The 21,148-nt window shown below is 45.2% G+C and overlaps 1 pseudogene; it reads left to right on the top strand.

Annotated features, from left to right (window-relative positions):
- LOC110367385 overlaps positions 1–18,359 on the top strand; it is a 34,075-nt pseudogene extending 15,716 nt beyond the window's left edge.
- Positions 18,360–21,148: the final 2,789 nt, after the last annotated feature.

Raw genomic sequence — 21,148 nt, 5'->3', positions numbered from 1 at the left:
CACAGTCCAGGAGAGGTCAGAGGACATGTGAATGCCCAGGAACCTAATGCTGTCCATGTGCTCCACCGCCTCCTGTAGTCTATTATTACCTCCTTGGTCTTGCTGCTGTTCAGGATCAGGTTGTTCCTGGAGCACCACTGTTTCAGATTGCGGACCTCCTCTCTGTAATGGGTCTCATTGAGCCACCATAGTGGTGTCGCTCACAAACTTCAAAACCATGTTTGAGGGGAGGCTGAAAAGTTTGAAGAGAGAAGAGCTGTGGACACAACCCTGACTGTTCCCTATCCTATGTTGGTGAGTAAGACAATGATCCAGGAGCAGAAAGGTGGAGATAATCCCATGTTTTTGAGCTTCAGAGCCAGCATCTCTGGGAGCATGCTGTTGAAGGCTGAGCTGAAGTCCATGAAGAGCATCCTAACATAGTTGTTGGGCTGCTGCAGATGAGTCAGAACTGAGTGCAGTGCTAACAAGACAGCATCCTCTGTGGAGCTATTCTACCTGTAGGAGAACTGAATGCTGTCCAGGCCAGCAGAGTGGCTCTCTAGAATCACATGTACAGAATTATGTATAGAAAGATTGTCTGACCTTTGATATATAATTTTTGTTTAAAATGGTTTGTTCTTTAGGACAAGTGGCTGTAATCTCTCTGAGAGAACCTGTGCAGCTCTGTCCCCCGTCCTCAGCTCTCAGTCCTCAAATTTAAGAGAGTTAGACCTGAGTAACAACGATTTAATGGATTCAGGAGTGATGCTGCTGTGTGAAGGACTGAAAAATCCACAATGCATGCTGGAGATTCTATGGTAATTTTTTAAAAATTGTTTTGTATAATTGCTGATCATTGTTCAATTTCCTTTACTTTCAGGTTTTACAGCTCTGTCACTCCTAATAAATGTTCAGTACTATTAGAATATGCACCATTATTTCTATTAAATAATGTAATAATGCCTCCGCTAAAGAGCTTATTTCCACAAATTTTAAAATTTTATCATTCTTTCTAATGTGCCATGCATTAAACCTTTGCAGAGCTGGATGACTCATTTAATCGCAGACTGCAGCATCCTTGGTGCACAAAGGAGCATTATCACAGATCATTCCTCCCAGCACCTGTTAGAATTTAAAAACATCCCTGCTCCCAATAAAATGAATCAAAGTTGACATATCTGCTGTTTATGCACATTTTCTATTCTTGTAAATAGTCTTTTGATGTTTTTATGCATGGACATACTTCAGTTTAATCATATGGTGCCAACACTCAGGTGAAGAGAGAGGCAGACCTATCAACCCATCACCACCTAATAAATAGTTGGAACCGGCACCAGGAGAGGCTACGGCAACCAGATGACCTGCTGGTGAACGCCGGTGGTGATGAAAAGCCATTAGGTTGAAGAAGGAGGCCATTAGGGCTTTGTTGTCCTAGGAGACTACTGAATCAACAGTTAGCGGGCAGCCAGAAGGGGGGCAGCTTCTATGGTTATGAAAGATAAAACTCCAAGGAATTTGGAGAGACTATGGAGAGAGATCTTGGTCAGCCTCAAGAAAGTTCTAGACAACTATTTGGCAACTCAGAAAATGTCATGATTTAGGTTTCTGTTTGTTTTTGTTTGTTTACTTTCTGGAGTCTCCTCCACTCCAACCAGCCACCTACTAGCCACCACTCTGTACCTGATCAGCTCCAGCTGTTGTAATGGTGTCAAGTCTGCTCACATGTTCCCTTGTCCACTTAAGGGTAGTGTTCTGAGGACCCAATATTCTGGCCAGACAATAGAGTTACATTTAAAAAGGTTATTCAATAGATGAGTAGTGGTTGGTGAGGCAGGCAAACAGAACCAGACTGAACAGTGTTTGCAGGCAGTGACAGGACAAACCAGTGATGAAGGTAGGGTCTGACCAGAACAGGCGATGTGGACCGAATCACCAGAATGGGCAACGCAAGCAACTTGAACTCACAGGGAAACAGGCAGACTTGCACAGCTAAAAGACACTGATCACATTCGACAGTGGAGGCTGAAAGCACAAATGAAGCAGAAGAGTCCAGCTGGTTGAGCACACAGGAACTGGTAGTAGCAGAGCACATCGCACAAGACGAGACAATCTGGCAGTGAGAGGGTGACTGAGACAGGTTTAAGTGGGAAAGGGAAACATGTATCAGCCCTAGTTGTGTGTTGTAGACCCAGACAGAGGACATCATTGTGCAGCGAGAGGAGTACTTTGAGGATCTCCTCAACCCAATCACATATCCTCTAATATCCTCCTTGGAGAAGACAGAACCTGAAGAATTGGGAGCATGTATTTCTATCAACCTGGCAGAGGTTCACTAAGGTTGTTAAAAAGCACTCCAGTGGCCGGGTGCCAGGTGTGGATGAGATTCAGCCTGTGTTTTTGAAGGTTCTGAATCTTGTAGGGCTATCATAATTGACATGCCTCTTGAATGTCCTATGGGGAACCCAACATTGCTTGGGTGTTAGACCCAGTTTTCAGGAAAGGGGACCAAAGGGTGTGTTCCAATTATTGAGAGATCACACCTCTCAGCATCCCTGGGAAGACTTACTCTGGGGTGTTGAAGAGGAGGCTCTGACTGATTGTTGAACCTTGGATCCAAAAGGAGTAATTTAGCTTTTGTCCTGACCATGGAAAAGTGGACCAGGGGTCTCATTTATAAAACATTGTGTAGGATCGACTCAAAAAGTTTGCATATACCAAAATATCTAAATTGGGCTGTCGCTGTAAAAAAAAATCCTGATTTGCAAATACTTGAGCATGAACACCAGTAAACAGTTTTGCTCTGTAAATCACAGCTGCGCCTAAATGTTTGCGTACTTTTTTTGCCCTCTACACACCCTAATTCATCAATATATGATTAGTCCCAATCAGCTTGTTACGCCCCCAAGGTCTAGAGGTTCAGGAGCTGTAACATTGGGAGTGTAAGATGATTTATTACATAAAGAATGGTTTCACAAATCCAAAACACGATACTTTTTAACCCAATTAATACAACAAAATAAAAAGGGCTAATAGTTTCAAGAATGTTAAGTGCAAATTAAATTACAAAATGTTCAAACAGGTCAGTCTAAGGTAAACTCAAAACAACTCAAAAGGGAAAAGGGGAAAAAAACACACATGCAAAGAGAGCACCAAGCTTCCTAAACACAAGCTTCTAGCTTGTACAAAGTCAATCTAAAAGCAGATTCAAACTACTTAAAACAAGCTAGCACAACTGGTTCAAATTCCCCGAAGCAGTTGTAAGCACCAAAGGTGGCAGAACAGCGTAACAAAAAAATCTTCCTCTTAGCTCTCCCCCATTGAAGGAATGAGTTCAGGAGTCTTTTATATGGTGCAGGTAGGCCTCATCAACATCTGATTGGCTTGACACTCCTCTGCTGGTCCAATGAGGTCGCTGCTCCTCTGCAGCCTTCAGGCAGCCAATCAGGAAGGTGTTCTGTCACAGCTGGACCTGCATAACTAACACAAGCCTGCACAGTCTCAAGAGGCCAGGGGCCGTAACAACCTCATGAATGTTAATGTGTATTTAAGTGAATCAGCTGATCATTCTTGGCGTTCCGATCCTCGGCTGCAGAAGCTGGCTCTTGGGATGTGGAATGTCACCTCTCTGGTGGGGAAGGAGCCTGAGCTCGTGCGCGAGGTTGAGAGGTTCCGACTAGAGATAGTCGGACTCACCTCGACGCACGGCTCCGGCTCTAGAACAAGTCTCCTCGAGAGGGGCTGGACATTCTTCCACTCTGGAGTTGCCCCTGGTGAGAGGCGCCGAGCTGGCGTGGGCATACTTGTTGCCCCCCATCTCGGTGCCTGCACGTTGGGGTTCTCCCCGGTGAACGAGAGGGTGGCCTCCCTCCGCATTCGTGTGGGGGGACGGGTTCTGACTGTTGTTTGTGCTTATGCACCAAACGGCAGTTCAGATTACCCACCCTTTTTGGAGTCCTTGGAAGGGGTACTTGAGAGTGCCCCTCCTGGGGACTCCCTCGTTCTGCTGGGGAACTTCAACGCTCACGTTGGCAATGACAGTGGGACCTGGATGGGCGTGGTTGGGAGGAATGGCCCACCTGATCTGAACTCGAGTGGTGTTCTGTTGTTGGACTTCTGTGCTCGTCATGGATTGTCCATCACAAACACCATGTTCAAGCATAAGGGTGTCCACATGTGCTCTTGGCACCAGGACACCCTAGGCCGCAGTTCAATGATCGACTTTGTTGTCGTTTTATCTGATCTGCGGCTGCATGTTTTGGACACTCGGGTGAAGCTCGACACCGACCACTACCTGGTGGTGAGTTGGCTCCGATGGTGGGGGAGGAAGCCGGTCAGACCTGGCAGGCCCAAACGTATTGTGAGGGTTTGCTGGGAACGTCTGGCAGAGTCCCCTGTGAGATGGAGCTTTAACTCCCACCTCCGGGAGAACTTTGAACACGTACCGAGGGAGGCGGGGGACATCGAGTCTGAATGGACCATGTTCCGCGCCTCTATTGTTGAGGTGGCTATTCGGAGCTGTGGCCGCAAGGTTGTCGGTGCATGTCGCGGCGGAAACCCTTGAACACGTTGGTGGACACCAGCGGTGAGGGAAGCTGTCAAGCTGAAGAAGGAGTCCTATCGGGCTTTATTGGCCTGTGGGACTCCGGAAGCAGCTGATGTGTACCGGCAGTCGAAGCGACAGGCGGCTCGGCTGGTCGCCGAGGCAAAAACTCAGGCATGGGAAGAGTTTGGAGAGGCCATTGAGAACAACTTCCGTAAGGCTTCGAAGCGATTCTGGTCCACTATCCGGCGTCTCAGGAGGGGGAAGCAGTGCAGTGCCAACACTGTTTATAGTGGGGGTGGTGTGCTGCTGATCTCGACTCGGGACGTCGTGCGTCGGTGGGCGGAATACTTCGAAGACCTCCTTAATCCCACCAACACGTCTTCCATTGCGGAGGCAGAGCCTGAGGACTCTGGGTCGGATTCTCCCATCTCTGGTGCTGAGGTGGCTGAGGTTGTTAAAAAGCTCCTCTGTGGCAAGGCTCCGGGGGTGGATGATGTGGGGCTGTGTTGGTTAACGCGGCTCTGCAGCATCGCGTGCACATCGGGGGCAGTTCCCCTGGATTGGCAGGCTGGGGTGGTGGTCCCTCTATTTAAAAAGGGGGACCGGAGGGTGTGTTCCAACTACAGAGGAATCACACTCTTAAGCCTCCCTGGTAAGGTCTATTCAGGGGTTCTGGAAAGGAGGGTCCGTCGGATAGTCAAATCTCCGATTCAGGAAGAGCGGGGTGGTTTTTGTCCTGGCCGTGGAACACTGGACCAGCTCTACACCCTCAGCAGGATTCTGGAGGGGGCATGGGAGTTTGCCCAACCAGTCTACATGTGCTTTGTGGATCTGGAGAAGGCGTTCGACCGTGTCCCCCGAGGGATCCTGTGGGGGGTACTCCGGTGGAGTACCGGGCCCTTTAATAAGGGCTGTCAGGTCTCTGTACGACCGGTGTCAGAGTCTGGTCCGCATTGCCGGCAGTAAGTCGGACTTGTTTCCGGTGAGAGTTGGACTCTGCCAAGGCTGCCCTTTGTCACGATTCTGTTCATAACTTTTATGGACAGAATTTCTAGGCGCAGCCAAGGTGTTGAGGGGATCCGTTTTGGTGGCCTTAGGATTGCGTCTCTGCTATTAGTGGATGACGTGGTCCTATCGGCTTCATCAGGGCGTGATCTACAGCTCTCACTAGAGCGGTTCGCAGCCGAGTGCGAAGCGGCCGGGATCAAAATCAGTGCCTCCAAATCCGTTTGGACCATGATCTTGAACCGAAAAAGGGTAGAGTGCCTTCTACGGGTTGGGGAGGGTGTGCTGCCCCTAGTGGAGGAGTTCAAGTATCTTGGGGTCTTGTTCACGAATGAGGGGAAGATGGAGCAGGAGATCGACAGGCGGATTGGTGCAGCGTCTGCTGTGAAGCGGGCGCTGTACCGGTCCGTTATGGTGAAGAGAGAGCTGAGCCAAAAGGGGAAGCTCTCGATTTACCAGTCGATCTACGTTCCTACCCTCATCTATGGTCACGAGAAAATTATCAACATGGTATTAATTTCTACTGTTATGCTGATAACACTGAGCTATACTTATCCATAAATCTTGAATATTCCAATCAATTACTTCGAAACCAAGCATGTCTTGAAGACATCGAAACTTGGATGACTTTAAATTTCCTGCTGTTACGGAGATCTCCCCCACAAACACGGTCCATCTAGCACACGAGTGGTTGCCTTCAAAAAACCCTGATCCCTCTCATTTAAACTACAGCGTCTGTCATTATTATATATAAATATTGGCCAATTTAAATTCCACAGATAAAGTGAAAGATATACTAAAAACATGCATATTACAACAAAAAGAGTAGTGCCCTTAAAGACCACTTCTCAGACACAATGAGAAAAATCTAGATGGCACCATAATACCTTATATTCTTTTGTCTTCCCAGTTACACCGTCAGCTTACATTCCCACTCAGCATTATCCTCTATTGCATCATAAGTTTCAGTTCAGTCTATACCCAAACCCCAAAAGTAAACAGCTAAGTCCCACAAATTTACCGTTAATGGTGTGTATATATATATATATATATATATATATATATATATATATATATATATATATATATATATATATATATATATATATATATATATATATATATATATATATATATAACATGCTAAATATTTCAGCACATGACTTTCTCAGTACTTGATAATGTTAGTATATCCACTGACTGTAAAATTACCTGTGAAATGTATTCACACAGCCAGAAAACTGCTTGTTGTTGCAGCCAAATGCTTTGGGGCTCTGTGAGAGTAGGGAGTAGCAAGATGGCGGCCAGTGACTTCAGTTTTTTCGGCCCTATCAGCAATCCAGTGAATAAATAGAGATCAGTGGGTTAAACACCGAAGAACAGTGGATCATCTTTAAGGGAACAACAAGTTGCTGAGAGCAGTAGTGCAGTCAAACCCACCAGTAGAATGTCACAGCTAAACACAACAACAGGCCAGGTGTAGCTAGTTTGAAGAGAAAAACAGAACATAAATTTAAAAGTTCAATTGATGAAACATAATGCTACATTTGAGAGTAGTAGGAGAACTCAGCAGAGTGTAACCAATATACCCTGATATCCTCCAACAGCCTAAGCCTATAGCAGCATAACTATAGAGCTAGCTCAGGGTAACCTAAGCCTCTCTGATTATATGCACAAATATACATACACATTTTACAATTTGTTTAGAAATCTCCCTCCTCAGTTGCACACTTCACCCCCACTGTGGGATAATACAAGATGTTTCTACTGTATTTTATTATTTGTTTGCAGCTTGTCAGGCTGTCTGATCACAGAGGAAGGCTGTTCTTCTTTGGCCTCAGCTCTGACCTCCAACCCCTCTCATCTGAAAGAGCTGGATCTGAGCTACAACCATCCAGGAGAGGCAGGAGTGAAGCTGCTGACAGCTGGACAGGAGGAATGGGGACTAAAGGCTCTCAGGTAAGGAGATGGAATAATCAGCAGTAATGTCTGATAAAGAAGGAAGATCAAAAAAAAAATCCTGTCTTCCTTCTACCTCTGTTCTTGTGATCTGTAATGAATGAAGTCATGGAAAAACATCAATAAATCAGTAAAAATACAGTATTTTGGTTTTGAGGAACTAGCGATCTTAGCTCTTTCTCCATGGAGAACAATGTGTTTCTGAGAGCCTTATAATGTCCATGTCTTTCTTCTGGAAGAGACTGATGGTCTGACCCCCCCCCCCCCCTCCTTTCAGGGTAGAGCCTGCTGGAGAACAATGGTTGACTCCAGGTCTGAGGAAGTGTAAGTGTGTTTTCCCTTGATTCATGACAACAAAGCAGCTCCCATTCAACAATCTTTAGACTACCCATCACTCATTCAGATCAATAAATGATCAATAACTGCAGCTGGATTGTCTTTGTTCTCTCCATCAGATTCCTGCCAGCTCACAATCGACACAAACACAGTGAGCAGAAACCTCAGACTGTCTGAAGACAACAGGAAGGTGACACACGTAGAGGAGCTTCAGTCATATCCTGATCATCCAGACAGATTTGATCCTCCTCAGCTGCTGTGTAGGGATGCCCTTACTGGTCGCTGTTACTGGGAGGTCGAGATAAGTAAAAGAGTCGATGTATCAGTGAGTTACAAAGGAATTGGAAGAAAAGGAGACGAAAATGACGAAAATGACTGCCGGTTTGGAATGAATGATCGTTCCTGGAGTTTGACCTGCTCTGATCGCTATGGTAACTGTGCTTGGAATAAAAAGATAGGAATATCTGTCTCCTCCTCCTCCTCTGTTTCCTATAGAGCAGCAGTGTATGTGGACCAACCTGCTGGCATCATTTCCTTCTACAGAGTCTCCTCTGACTCACTGATCCACCTCCACACCTTCAACACTACATTCACTGAGGCTCTGCATCCTGCATTTGCAGTCTTTGCTGATTCCTCAGTGATTCTTTAAGCTTATGCTGGAGCCAAGGTTTCTTCACAGATGCAGTCTTTCACTAGAGATCAAGATGTTCATGCATATGTGCTCCCTAATGCAGCCTGTGTTGTTACACAACTTGTGTAACCTTCTATATTCTTACATAATCTGGTGGAGTGGATGCTGGTGGGAGTTGCTGTCACTGCTCATCGGTCTGGTGAAGAAGGCCCAACAATGGCTTTTCTTCCTCAGGAAACCGAAATAGACTGGACTTCCCACTAAGCTGTTAAAAAACTATCGCAGAGCTACAGTAGGAAGCATTTTTGTCTCAGTATGATAGTGTGGTCTGGGAGCTGCACAATGAAAGAGCATGCATCTCCTACTCAGTCTGTACCAGAAAAGCGGTCTACGTGGACCATCCTGCTGGTATCCTGTCCTTCTACTGAGTCTTCTCTGACTCACTGATCCACCTCCACACTTTCATAACCACCTTCACTGAACCTCTTTATCCTGGGTTTGCTGTCTTTACTGATTCCTTGGTGACTCTTTGTTGAGCTTATTCTGCAGCCAAGGTTTCTTCAATAATACTTTCTTTCACTAAAGATCAAGATGTTACTGCAGCCTGTGGAGAGCTGTGGAAAAAGGAAGAACACTGAGGAGCAGTTTCATAACTCTAACATGTCATGGTGGCTGCATCCAAAAGTCTAATTGGTAAGGACCAAGTGCAACAGCATTTGCCATGATAAGGCTTTTGGATTTGGCTTTCATCATCCATGTGCATTTCCATTGCATAATGACATATATGAGTGAAAGGCTATCTGAAAGACACACAGCTGACCTTATGAAAGGTCAAGGAACAGGAGATAATGTGCTATATTTGGAACGTTTCGGATGAAGCCGGGATCCCAGATGTGGCTCCTCCTCTCTGAGGTTGTGATGGAAGTGAGTTAATGCTGTGCATTCTAGAATTCTAAGTTTTCACCCTTTCTCCATGGTTCTCTGGTGCAGTTTAGTCCTTGTTTCATCACTTGGCTGGATTCCGCACTGAAGGCTTTGATAAATCTCCTCCTGTCTGGGAAACCCTCTTACTTTGAAAAAACTGTTTGCACATCTTCTCTCATAAACACTTTATTGAGACATAAATTTATTTAGTTAATTTTATAATTGTCATATATGTTTCATTGTAAATTTTGACAAAGCTTTCATAAACATCTAAAATCTCAAAGGTTAATACATAGAAATGATCAGCTAGACATTTTTTTACTTAATACCTTTTAAAAGCTATTTTTGCTATTTTTTGCAGCATGAGAAAATGAGAAATATACTGGACTGCATGAAATAGGAGAGTCCCTTTTAAAACAATATACACAAAACACTTAATTGTCATGGAAACACATTTGAACAGGAAATCCTCAACAAGTTGCTCAGAGATAAAATTCTATTAGAAACTTCAACATCTGCGAGTTGTGCTTCTTCTTTCTCATTTTTGTCAGTTAATGTGATCCCAGGGTTTTATTTGACACAGGAAACTAATTCATGTTTTCTACATCAACCTTTGTACTGAATAAGACTAAGAGCTTTACATCCCTAATAAATGTAATGAAGGTGTGCGTGAATCTTTGTAGTTTCTGAAGTAAACCTGAGTATTAGTTATTGTTGTGAATATTTTGTAAAGCCATAATAAAATATAATATATGTGTAAGAAACAAAATTTTCTTTCAACTTTAACAAAGTCAAGTGGAATTTCATTGATCAAGCAACAGAAAATTGTCTGAAGCTGTTAAACTGTCTCAACATCATTGATGCAAACGATTTATTAATATCCGTTATTTGGTCAGTAGAGGAATTGAACTAGAACACAAGATATTCTCAGTCCTTTAGTCCATCATGCTGTGTTGGCAGCTCATTCAGGTTAGTTGTCTTTTGTTAGACTTTTATCTTCACAGTTTAGCTCTTAATGTCTCCTCAGACTTTGATCCTAAACTGTCTGTGCTTTATTCCCTCCCCTTGTGTTTCACTGATCTCACTTTTAAGGTAGGGGGGAGTTTTGTTGAGCTATGGAATTTTGTTTTTATTTCTCATAAAATAAATGTTGGACAAAATACTGAATTATATATGTGTCACATCGAGCTCTTGATATTTATGCAGTTTTACTCATTTAAAATGTGTTTGTCATTGTTAAGATTATTTAACCTATAATTCCAAATAAAATGAATGGAATCAAAAAAGTGTGTTGTTTCTGAATCCAATAGGAGGGAAAACAAGATAAAAATAGCTTTATATTGTTGTTTTACAGAGTTGACAAAGTAATCTGGTAAACACAGTGAATGCAGTTCTTTCCTGTTTAAGGCTGGAGCAGAACTTGTGGCAGTATCAGTGCTCCCTCTAGTGGACGGGGTAGTTGTGTCAGACAGTAACTGAGTTAGGACCCTGCACAGATATATAAAGGATGTGATCTATTAAAAAAAACTTGACAGGAAAAATGTGCAGTCTTCACAAAAACTCTGACCCTTGGGTATGCTCATGAAGCCGGGATTAATACAGCACACAGAGCACATGGACACGGAGCACATGCCCTATCCTCGGAGAGGCCATGGAGAAAGACTTCCGTACGGCTCCGAAGCGATTCTGGTCCACTATCCGGCGTCTCAGGAGGGGGAAGCAGTGCAGTACCAACACTGTTTACAGTGGGGGTGGTGTGCTGCTGACCTCGACTCGGGACGTTATGTTTCGGTGGGCGGAATTCTTCTGTTGCGGAAGCAGAGCCTGAGGACTCTGGGTCGGGTTCTCCCATCTCTGGTGCTGAGGTGGCTGAGGTTGTTAAAAAGCTCCTCGGTGGCAAGGCCCCGGCGGTGGATGAGATTCGCCCTGAGTACCTTAAGGCTCTGGATGTTGTGGGGCTGTGTTGGTTAACGCAGCTCTGCAACATTGCGTGGACATCAGGGGCAGTTCCCCTGGATTGGCAGACTGGGGTGGTGGTCCCCCTATTTAAAAAGGGGGACCGGAGGGTGTGTTCCAACTACAGAGGAATCACACTCTTAAGCCTCCCTGGTAAGGTCTATTCAGGGGTTCTGGAAAGGAGGGTCCGTCGGATAGTTGAATCTGGGATTCAGGAAGAGCAGTGTGGTTTTCGTCCTGGCCGTGGAACACTGGACCAGCTCTACACCCTCAGCAGGACTCTGGAGGGGGCATGGGAGTTTGCCCAACCAGTCTACATGTGCTTTGTGGATCTGGAGAAAGCATTCGACCGTGTCCCCCGAGGGATCCTGTGGGGGGGTACTCCGGGAGTATGGAGTACCGGGCCCTTTAATAAGGGCTGTCAGGTCTCTGTACGACCAGTGTCAGAGTCTGGTCCGCATTGCCGGCAGTAAGTCGGACTCGTTTCCGGTGAGAGATGGACTCCGCCAAGGTTGCCCTTTGTCACCGATTCTGTTCATAACTTTTATGGACAGAATTTCTAGGAGCAGCCAAGGTGTTGAGGGGATCCGTTTTGGTGGCCTTAGGATTGCGTCTCTGCTATTCGCGGATGACGTGGTCCTATTGGCTTCATCAGGGCGTGATCTACAGCTCTCACTGGAGCGGTTCGCAGCCGAGTGCGAAGCGGCCGGGATGAAAATCAGTGCCTCCAAATCCGAGACCATGGTCTTGAACCGGAAAAGGGTAGAGTGCCTTCTCCGGGTTGGGGAGGATGTGCTGCCCCTAGTGGAGGAGTTCAAGTATCTTGGGGTCTTGTTCAGGAATGAGGGGAAGATGGAGCGGGAGATCGACAGGCGGATTGGTGCAGCGTCTGCTGTGAAGCGGGCGCTGTACCGATCCGTTGTGGTGAAGAGAGAGCTGAGCCAAAAGGCCAAGCTCTCGATTTACCGGTCGATCTACGTTCCTACCCTCATCCATGGTCACGAGCTTTGGGTCGTGACCGAAAGAACGAGATCCCGGATACAAGCGGCTGAAATGAGTTTTCTCCGTAGTGTGTCTGGGCTCTCCCTTAGAGATAGGGTGAGGAGCTCAGTCATCCGGGGAGGACTCAGAGTAGAGCCGCTGCTCCTCCACGTCGAGAGGAGCCAGTTGAGGTGGCTCGGGCATCTGGTTAGGATGCCTCCTGGACGCCTCCCTGGTAAGGTGTTCCGGGCACGTCCCACCGGGAGGAGGCCCAGGGGAAGACCCAGGACACGCTGGAGGAACTATGTCTCTCGGCTGGCCTGGGAACCCCTTCGGGATTCCTCCTGAGGAGCTGGCCCAAGTGGCCGGGGAGAGGGACGTCTGGGCCTCCCTACTGAAGCTGCTACCCCCGCGACCCGACTCAGGATAAGCGGAAGAAGACGGACGGACGGACGGACGGACGGAGCACATGGACACGGAGAACATGGACCATATCCAATGCCAGTCTGTTTTGATAGGCAACTAAGGAGGTGAGAGAAAGTTGGCTATGTACTGCTTCAAATCCATCACGAGTGAGGTTGGAAAGCCGCTGTACATTATAATGTATGTAGTTAATACAATCAACATTTTTGTTCGGGGTGATACATATAAATATAGATTTGAACCCGGCCGCAATCTGATCAACCAACTTGTATTCATCAGGCTCTCCACGAGGTATCCCTGTTGCATAAATCCACGCAGGTGAATCTTTGAAAAGCCCAACAGACCGCTTTCTGACATGATTACGGATAACTCCCCCTGAGGAAGTGGGCCAGTCAGCTTCTTGTGTGTTGTGAGACAAAAACTTCACAGCAGACTGCAACTGTTGGACATAATTGGTTTGTTCCTGTCTCTGTGAATCCAGACTGGGCTAACAGCCTGCTGGAGAGGAAGTGAAAGGATAGGGCATCGTCCTTCCTATCAAAAGTTCATGGGGAGACAATCCCTTGCGATCAGTGGGTGATGATCTAATTGAGAACATCACCAAGGGCAGCGCAACCAGCCATGTCCTCCCAGTATCAACACAAACCTTAGCCAAATGCTCTTTGATTGTGCGATTGGTCCTCTCGACAAGCCCTTGAGAGGCTGGATGATACACTGACCCAAACTTCTGTTTGATCCCAAAGTAGTCCTCCACTTGTCTTAAGGAGTCTGACGTGAAATGTGTTCCTTCATCAGAACAAATGCAAAATGGAACACCGTAACGTGGGATCTCTCGTGCAGATTCTGTTTTGGTGGGGGTAGCTGGTGAAAGTGTCAACGCAAACAATTCAATTAAATTTTATTTATATAGCCCCAATTCATGAAGCATGTCATCTTAAGGCACTTTACAAAGTAAAATTCAATTAGATTACACAGATTGGTCAAAAATGTCCTATATAAGGGAACCAGTTGATTGCATCAAAGTCCCGACAAGCAGCATTCACTCCTGGAGAAGCGTAGAGCTACAGGGAGAGTCGTCTGCATTGTCCATGGCTTTGCAGCAATCCCTCATACTGAGCAAGCTTGAAGCGACAGCGGAAAGAAAAACCATCCATTAACGGGAAGGAAAACCTCCAGCAGAACCGGGCTCAGTATGAACGGTCATCTGCCTCGACCGACTGGGGTTACAGAACACAGAGCAGAGACACAACAAGACAGACTAAAAAGCACAGAAGCACACATTGATCTAGTAATCTGTTCTACATTAGATGGTAATAGCAGGTGAGCCGTCTTTCCTGGATGATGTCACAGTCAACAGAACGTCAGACCAGGTATACCTACTATGAAAAAAAAGAGAGAGAGAACAGAAAGTTAAAGCAGAAATGACAACACGTAATGCATAATTGAAGAACAGTAGAACTCTATAGAGTGAGAAAAATAGGCCCTGATGTCCTCCAGCAGCCTATAGCAGCATAACTATAGAGGTAGCTCAGAGTAACATGAGCCACTCTGACTAGAAGCTTTGTCACAAAGGAAAGTTTGAAGATTAGTCTTAAAAGTAGACGGGGTGTCTGCCTCACGGACCAAAACTGGGAGTTGGTTCCACAGGAGAGGAGCCTGATAGCTAAAGGATCTGGCTCCCATTCTACTTTTAGAGACTCTAGGAACCACCAGCAGACCTGCAGTCTGAGAGCGAAGTGCTCTGTTAAGCCGGGCGTACACTGTACGAGTTTTTCAGTCGTGGTACTTATATACATCTCAAACTGTGCGAAGGAACCGCGGGGTTTAAAAAGTTCACCGCTCACGATCTGTGTGGCGCGACGCTCGGACGAGACCGGACTGCTCACACTGTACGTCGTGTCCTCTCTGGGACCGCTCGCTGTGGTGGCAGAGGCAGGCGAGCGACGGTGGGTGACAGGGACCCAGAGCAGGGGTTTGAGCCCAGCTCTGGCGAGGCCCGCAGGAGGCACCGGGCGTCGGGGGAACGGAGGGGAGAGAGAGGAAAGATGAGACGCATCGGCGGCCGCGCGGCACGTCGCCTGGCCCACACCCCCCCCCCCCCCCCCCCCAGCAAGCGGAGGAGTGGCGAAGCAGGCGGCCAGCGCGTTGCGCGGACCGGACGGCTCGCCCTCCCCAACACCGGCCGGAGGTTGCTTCAGGGACGCCCGCTTCCCTCCCTCCGCTGGCGGGGACGGAGAGGAGGGGAGGGCGCCCCCTCGTAGCTCTGCTTGAACAGCAGGATGCGCTCACGAAAACCTCACGACAGCCGACTGAATTTCAAACATGTTTGATTTTCACCGATCGTCCGATTCCTGATCGGGAGGTAGTCGTGAGAAGCCAGTCCCCCCTCCTCCCCCCCTCTACGATCAAGCTGAAATTCGGCCCGATTCAAAAAATGCTCGCACGACTGAAGAATCGGTCCGAAAAGGGGAAAAACTCGTACAGTGTACGCCCGGCTTTAGGAACATACGGGGTAATCAGAGCTCTGATATATGATGGAGTTTTATTATTAAGGGCTTTATACGTTAGAAGAAGAATTTTAAATTCTATTCTTGATTAAACAGGAAGCCAATGAAGGGAAGCTAAAATTGGAGAAATATGATCCCGCTTGTTGATTTTCATCAGAACTCTTGCTGCAGCATTTTGAATCAGCTGAACTTCTAGACAAAACTGAGGCAATTGAAGTCTTAACTTTTTCATCTGAGGCTTTGGAGGCAAATACGCTGTCTTGGATGGTTTGCTGGCCTTTGAATATATATATATATATATATATATATATATATATATATATATATATATATATATATATATATATATATATATATATATATATACATATATGCTGCATTCGAAAGGGTCTAATTGGTCAGGACTCTTCAGCCAAACTAGTGCAGTCTGTAAGGTAGGAGGTAGGAAAAGGAGCCTGTTGACAGTTACAGGTAAAATTGTGGGGAGTTCAATAAAAAATGTAATAGTCATGGAAACATTTTGAAGACAATTATCCATAAACATGTGGTAACATGAACAAAAGAGTGATCAACCAGACAGAAAGTCAGCCTTCTTTCATGGACATCTTAGACCGTAGACCTAAACCCTTTAGAAGAGAAGAAGGCATCATAGTTCTGGTTTTAAAAGTTTGTGTCAAATGTAACCTGTTTTGGATGACTATTATGCATACTGTTCTCTGTTATGACTGTTGTTCTGTATACCTGCAGGCTGTCAGGATGTATGATCGCAGACAAAGGCTGTATTTCTCTGGCATCAGCTCTGAGCTCCAAAACCTCCTTTCTGAGAGAGCTGGACGTCAGCTACAACAATCCAGGAGAGAAATCAATAAAGCTACTGAATGAAAGACTAGAGGATCCACGCTGTAGCCTGGAAACTCTCAGGTATGAAAAGCACCAGATTTATTTCATGGCTATGCTGGAATCTTTTGTCGATTCAGTTGGTGAAGAGAAGACTCACTGGCCAGACTTAAACTACTGGGAAACAGCTATAATTTCTGAGCAACACGTTTCGACCTTCATCAGCGTCCCTCAGGGCCACAAGTCAAAAGTTAGTATGAGACTCAACCAGGATGGCACATGTTGGACTGTTGGACTGATTGGACCCAACGTCTGTAGGGTTTAGGTATCGCCTTATGGTACCTGTAGTAACTCTGAAGCTGGTCAAATGCAAAACAATTTAAAAGCAGTAAAGAAATGTCTGTGACTTATACCAGCAGAGCCCTTCTTGTTTTTGGGCTCATCTTATTTTGTCTCATTTAGGGGACCTGTTGGTATTTCATGACACCAGAACAGCAGACGCCAATTAACAGCGCTCTCTACTTCTTACCTGACCTTCCCAATACTCCAGGAGTATGACTGATTTGATATTATACTCTAATTAAAAAATAATCCTTTCACTTTTAGCAGTGTATTTGCTTGCTCAGTATGTGGGATTGCTGCAAAGCCATGGACAATGCAGATGACTCTCCATGTAGCTCTACGCTTCTCCAGGAGTGAATGCTGCTTGTTGGGACTTTGATGCAATCAACTGGTTTCCTTATATAGGAAATCTTTGACCAATCTGTATAATATGATTGATTTGACTTTGTAAAGTGCCTCGAGATGACATGTTTCATGAATTGGCGCTATATAAATAAAATTGAATTGAAATTTTTGCTCTATAAAAGTGGAACAGATATAGCTTTTCCCATTAACTCTCAATGGTTCATCGGTGAGCCAGTAGGAGCCAACAGGTTTTAGCCAAGGCCAACTGTTAGGAGGTTAAATCAAGTTACATCACAGACTGATGGTCTGACCCCCTCCTTCTTTCAGGGTGGAGCCTGCTGGCGTCCAATGGTGTAAACCAGGTCTGAGGAAGTGTAAGTGTGCAGCTCACATTCAACCATCTCCAGACTGTCCCTTCACTCATTCAGGAGTCATCAATAAATGGTCATTAACTGTGTTTGTTCGTTCCCTCAGATTCCTGTCAGCTCAAAATCGACTCAAACACGGTGAACATTAACCTAAAACTGTCTGAAGGCAACAGGAAGGTGGAACGTGTGGAGGAGGATCAACCCTACCCTGACCATCCAGAAAGATTTGATCACTGTCAGCTGCTGTGTAGAAATCGTCTCACTGGTCGCAGTTACTGGGAGGTGGAGTGGCGTGGAAACGTTCAAATATCGATGAGTTACCAAGGAATCAAAAGGAAAAGATGTGGTGAAGAGTGCATTCTAGGATTTAACAACCAGTCCTGGAGTCTGAGCTGCTCAGATAAAGACGGATACTTTGCTTGGCACAATAAGAGAGTAACACCCATATACTCCTCTCCCCCCCCCCTTCCCCCTCCTCCTCCTCCTCTTCTAACAGAGTAGCGGTGTATGTCGATCAACCTGCTGGCATCCTGTCCTTCTACAGACTGACTCTCTAATCCACCTCTACACCTTCAACACCACCTTCACTGAACCTCTGTATCCTGCGTTTAGACTTGGGACTAACTCCTCAGTGTTCCTGTGCAGCAGATAAAGAGCATCTGTCAGAGGATTCACAAAGCAGAGCTCTCTGCTCTGTTTAGAGCTGCATAATAGACAGACAGACTCCATTCTCTCTTTGGCTTCAAGTAAAACCAAGGTGAAGGAGCTCTCTGCTGTAAATTTCAGCGCCCAAACTATAAGAATAGAAATGGATGTTCAATAAACCTTCAAAAACTGTTAATTATTCCATATATCTGAAACTTTATATTGAACACTTCATATTGTTAGACAATGGAGTTGTAATAATAACCTCAGGGTTTGGTTTATCATGTGATACTTTTTATATATTATTATATCGAGCAGATGATTACAGTAACATTACTATTGAACTGCACAGCTGTAGATCTAATATGCAGTTATAGCTTAATCCTTATATTCTCCGTCATTTTACTGTATACGTAATAATAGTCCAGGTTCTGCTAATGTGCTGTGTGTTAGTTTTTCCATTGATTTCTTCATTCATGCATTTGTTTTATGACAACTTTTAATTAGAAATATCCCCAGAACAGCCGAAGATGTGACCAGAACCTTTTCAGGGACCAGAGTCTGATGCTTCTTTTTAAATTTCATTCTGAAAAACTCACACAGAAAGAAAAGGCAATTAGAAGAATTTTATTGATACAATATTTTAAGAGTTTGGCGCTCAGACCTCGGCAGGAAAAATTCACGCTGAATTATACTTGAATATGCATAAGCAGGCGTATGAGAACAGGTACATTTCCCCCCGGGTCTGAAACTGGTGGTGGAGCAAAGTTTGTTCAGTCCATATGATGATCTGTTTGAGCTTGATGTCCAACTTGATAAACACAGGTTTGCATGAACTGTCCATGATGAGCAAGCATGAAGCGACTGTGGAGAGAAAAACTCCCCTTTGGGAAGAAACCTCTGGCAGAACCAGGCTCAGCATGGCGGTCTTCTGCCGGACCGATTTAAGGAGTGACTGGGAATTCCATAAGAGTCCAAGGAGGAATTACACTCTGATAGGGACGAGGTTGAAGGAGGACCATAGGAAGCCAGGCGAAGCTTGCTACGATGGTGGAGAAGGGGATGGAGGTGGGTTGAATCCGGTCATCAGAGTCCAAACCGGACACGCGCAGCCACCGCTTGCTCGCTGAGCAGAAGGCAGAGACGAGGATGTGGAGTTCTTTTTAAGATGAACCCAGGATGCTGATTGGCTTTGAGGAGGAGCAGTTCAAAGCTGATTGGCTTGCGTCGGAGGCGGATGAGTCTCTGATTGATGGAGGTAGGCAATAGAGTTTCTTCAGTCTGAATTTTCGCTTAAGCTGCATTTTAATTCAGAGCAGAAATGCTTGTAGATACGGATTTTCCATCATCACAAGAGAGCAGTACCCTCACCCTCATAGTGTCATGGTGCAGCTTTGTCTGCTGCACCATGCACATATTCAGGGCACTTTTCACCCTCCATACACCCCAGTCTCCTCTCTACCTCAGCAATCATCTACACCTGCCAGCCACTAATCAAGCCAGGACTCAATCCACCTGTCAGCTTCACTATTTAAACCTCCCTCAGTTTGCCCTTCCCTGTCGGCTCGCCTGTTTACCTGTGCTCTTCACTGCTCGCCTTACCTTTTTATTACCAGCCCGGGTTCCCTGCATCTCCGTCCGTCCGCCTGCTGTGGTTCTGGTTCTGCTCTCACTCCGGTCCAGCAAGTATTCATCCAGTCATGCTGCTTAATTCTGCTGGTCAAGTTCTAGTTCCAAGTCTCCACTCTGCTATGTTGCTGCTCCTGCTGCCTCCATGCTCTGTCTCCATCCCGCTTGCCAGCCTCAGCCACTAACAGCCTCCTGCTTCCGTCTGGTCTGAACTTTGGTCTTCTTCATCTTCAATAAACTCACAAAACAGAACTCTGTGTGTGGTTGTGTTCGGGTTCCTCACAAAAACATGACAACATAGTGCTGAGGGCAGTTTATCTGTGCTGTAAACTGTAACATTTGATAACTAGTTATCAAATTATCTGCTTTTATTTATACGTATTCAGTTTTGGATCTTAAATGTCTTCCTTGGGGACTGGCATAAAGTTATTTATTGATGTCACAAATGATGACATGATGTGTTTTTAATATTTCAACACTACAAGCTGAATCAAGTCATTATAACTCATATCAGCGACCAGGTTTGGCAATATTTTTTTAAACACTGTAGCTCTATACGTTTGAATAGGTAACTGTTTGTATAATTTGTTTTGTAGTGAACTGGCTCTGGGTTTCCTTCAGAAATGATTGTATGGTTGAGGTTGAAATTTACTTCTATTGAAATTAAAAGTTTATCTGGCTACTTCTGACTGACGCCATTTTAAGTTCTTTTTGCAAACACAACAAACTTGTTCTGGGATTAGGTTTGGTGTTGAACTCAAAACAGACCTGGAACAACGTTTTCCATAAAAACTATACAAAATCATAGTTACATAAATGAATGTGGTTGGATAAAATAGTGCAGCGCATTGAAAAAAGATCCAGAGGGACACCAAGCTTGTTTACCAGAGCAGGTAATGATGCTTCATGACAGAGCTCTTCATCCCTGGTGCTCACTAGACTCAGACTAAGACTCAACTTTATTTATTCTTTGGGATTGCTCCTTCAGGGAAATTCTAGTTCCAGTAGCTTATACAGAGTACAAAGGGCAGAATTAGAGCCATTAATGATAGAACATCCTCCTCCTCCTGGGAGGAGGATGTCAGGTTCTCATAGGAAGGGCAGGATGAACTGGTTCCTAGCTGTAGGCAGGTCATAAGGTCATCAGTCATTGTGGACTTGTACTTGGACCTGATGATTTTTATGTGAGAAAAGGCAGATTCACACAAGTAGGTCCATCCAAAAATGCTGTCAAGTTAAAGATCCACCTTCTGAGATTGGGATATATTATGAAAAATATATAATAATTTATATGATAATAGTATTTTTAAAGTTACACACATTTTAATCTTTAAACAGTGATTTGGGATGAGGAGGTTTGCAGACTATTTGAAAAACAATGATTTCATTTAAGCTCCAGTAAGGTGCCAGGTGCAGACGACCACACGAGTTATATATGGGGGGTTTGCAGAATAGTTAACGGTTTTTAAAACGTTCTCATGGCTCTTAATGTTGTCTTAGTCAACTCCCAGGAACAGGCTAGGGTCATTACTTATGACTAATGGCTGAAGTGTCAGGAAGCACATGTCTGCTGTTAAAAGACATGTTTTGGGGTTGTACGATGAGACAACAGCTTAAAACCACGTGGAAGACACGTCGGGGTAAAATAGGCTACGTGGGGTCGCTGATAAAGTTTGTAAGTGCTGTCTCCCTATTTGGAATTCCAAATTGAAATAAATATATGTATGTTATAAGT

Source organism: Fundulus heteroclitus, unplaced genomic scaffold (genome assembly GCF_011125445.2).
Source record: "Fundulus heteroclitus isolate FHET01 unplaced genomic scaffold, MU-UCD_Fhet_4.1 scaffold_340, whole genome shotgun sequence".
Lineage (NCBI taxonomy): Eukaryota > Metazoa > Chordata > Actinopteri > Cyprinodontiformes > Fundulidae > Fundulus > Fundulus heteroclitus.
Note: the sequence above shows the minus strand (reverse complement) of the source record. Positions and strands in the feature narration are given on the sequence as shown.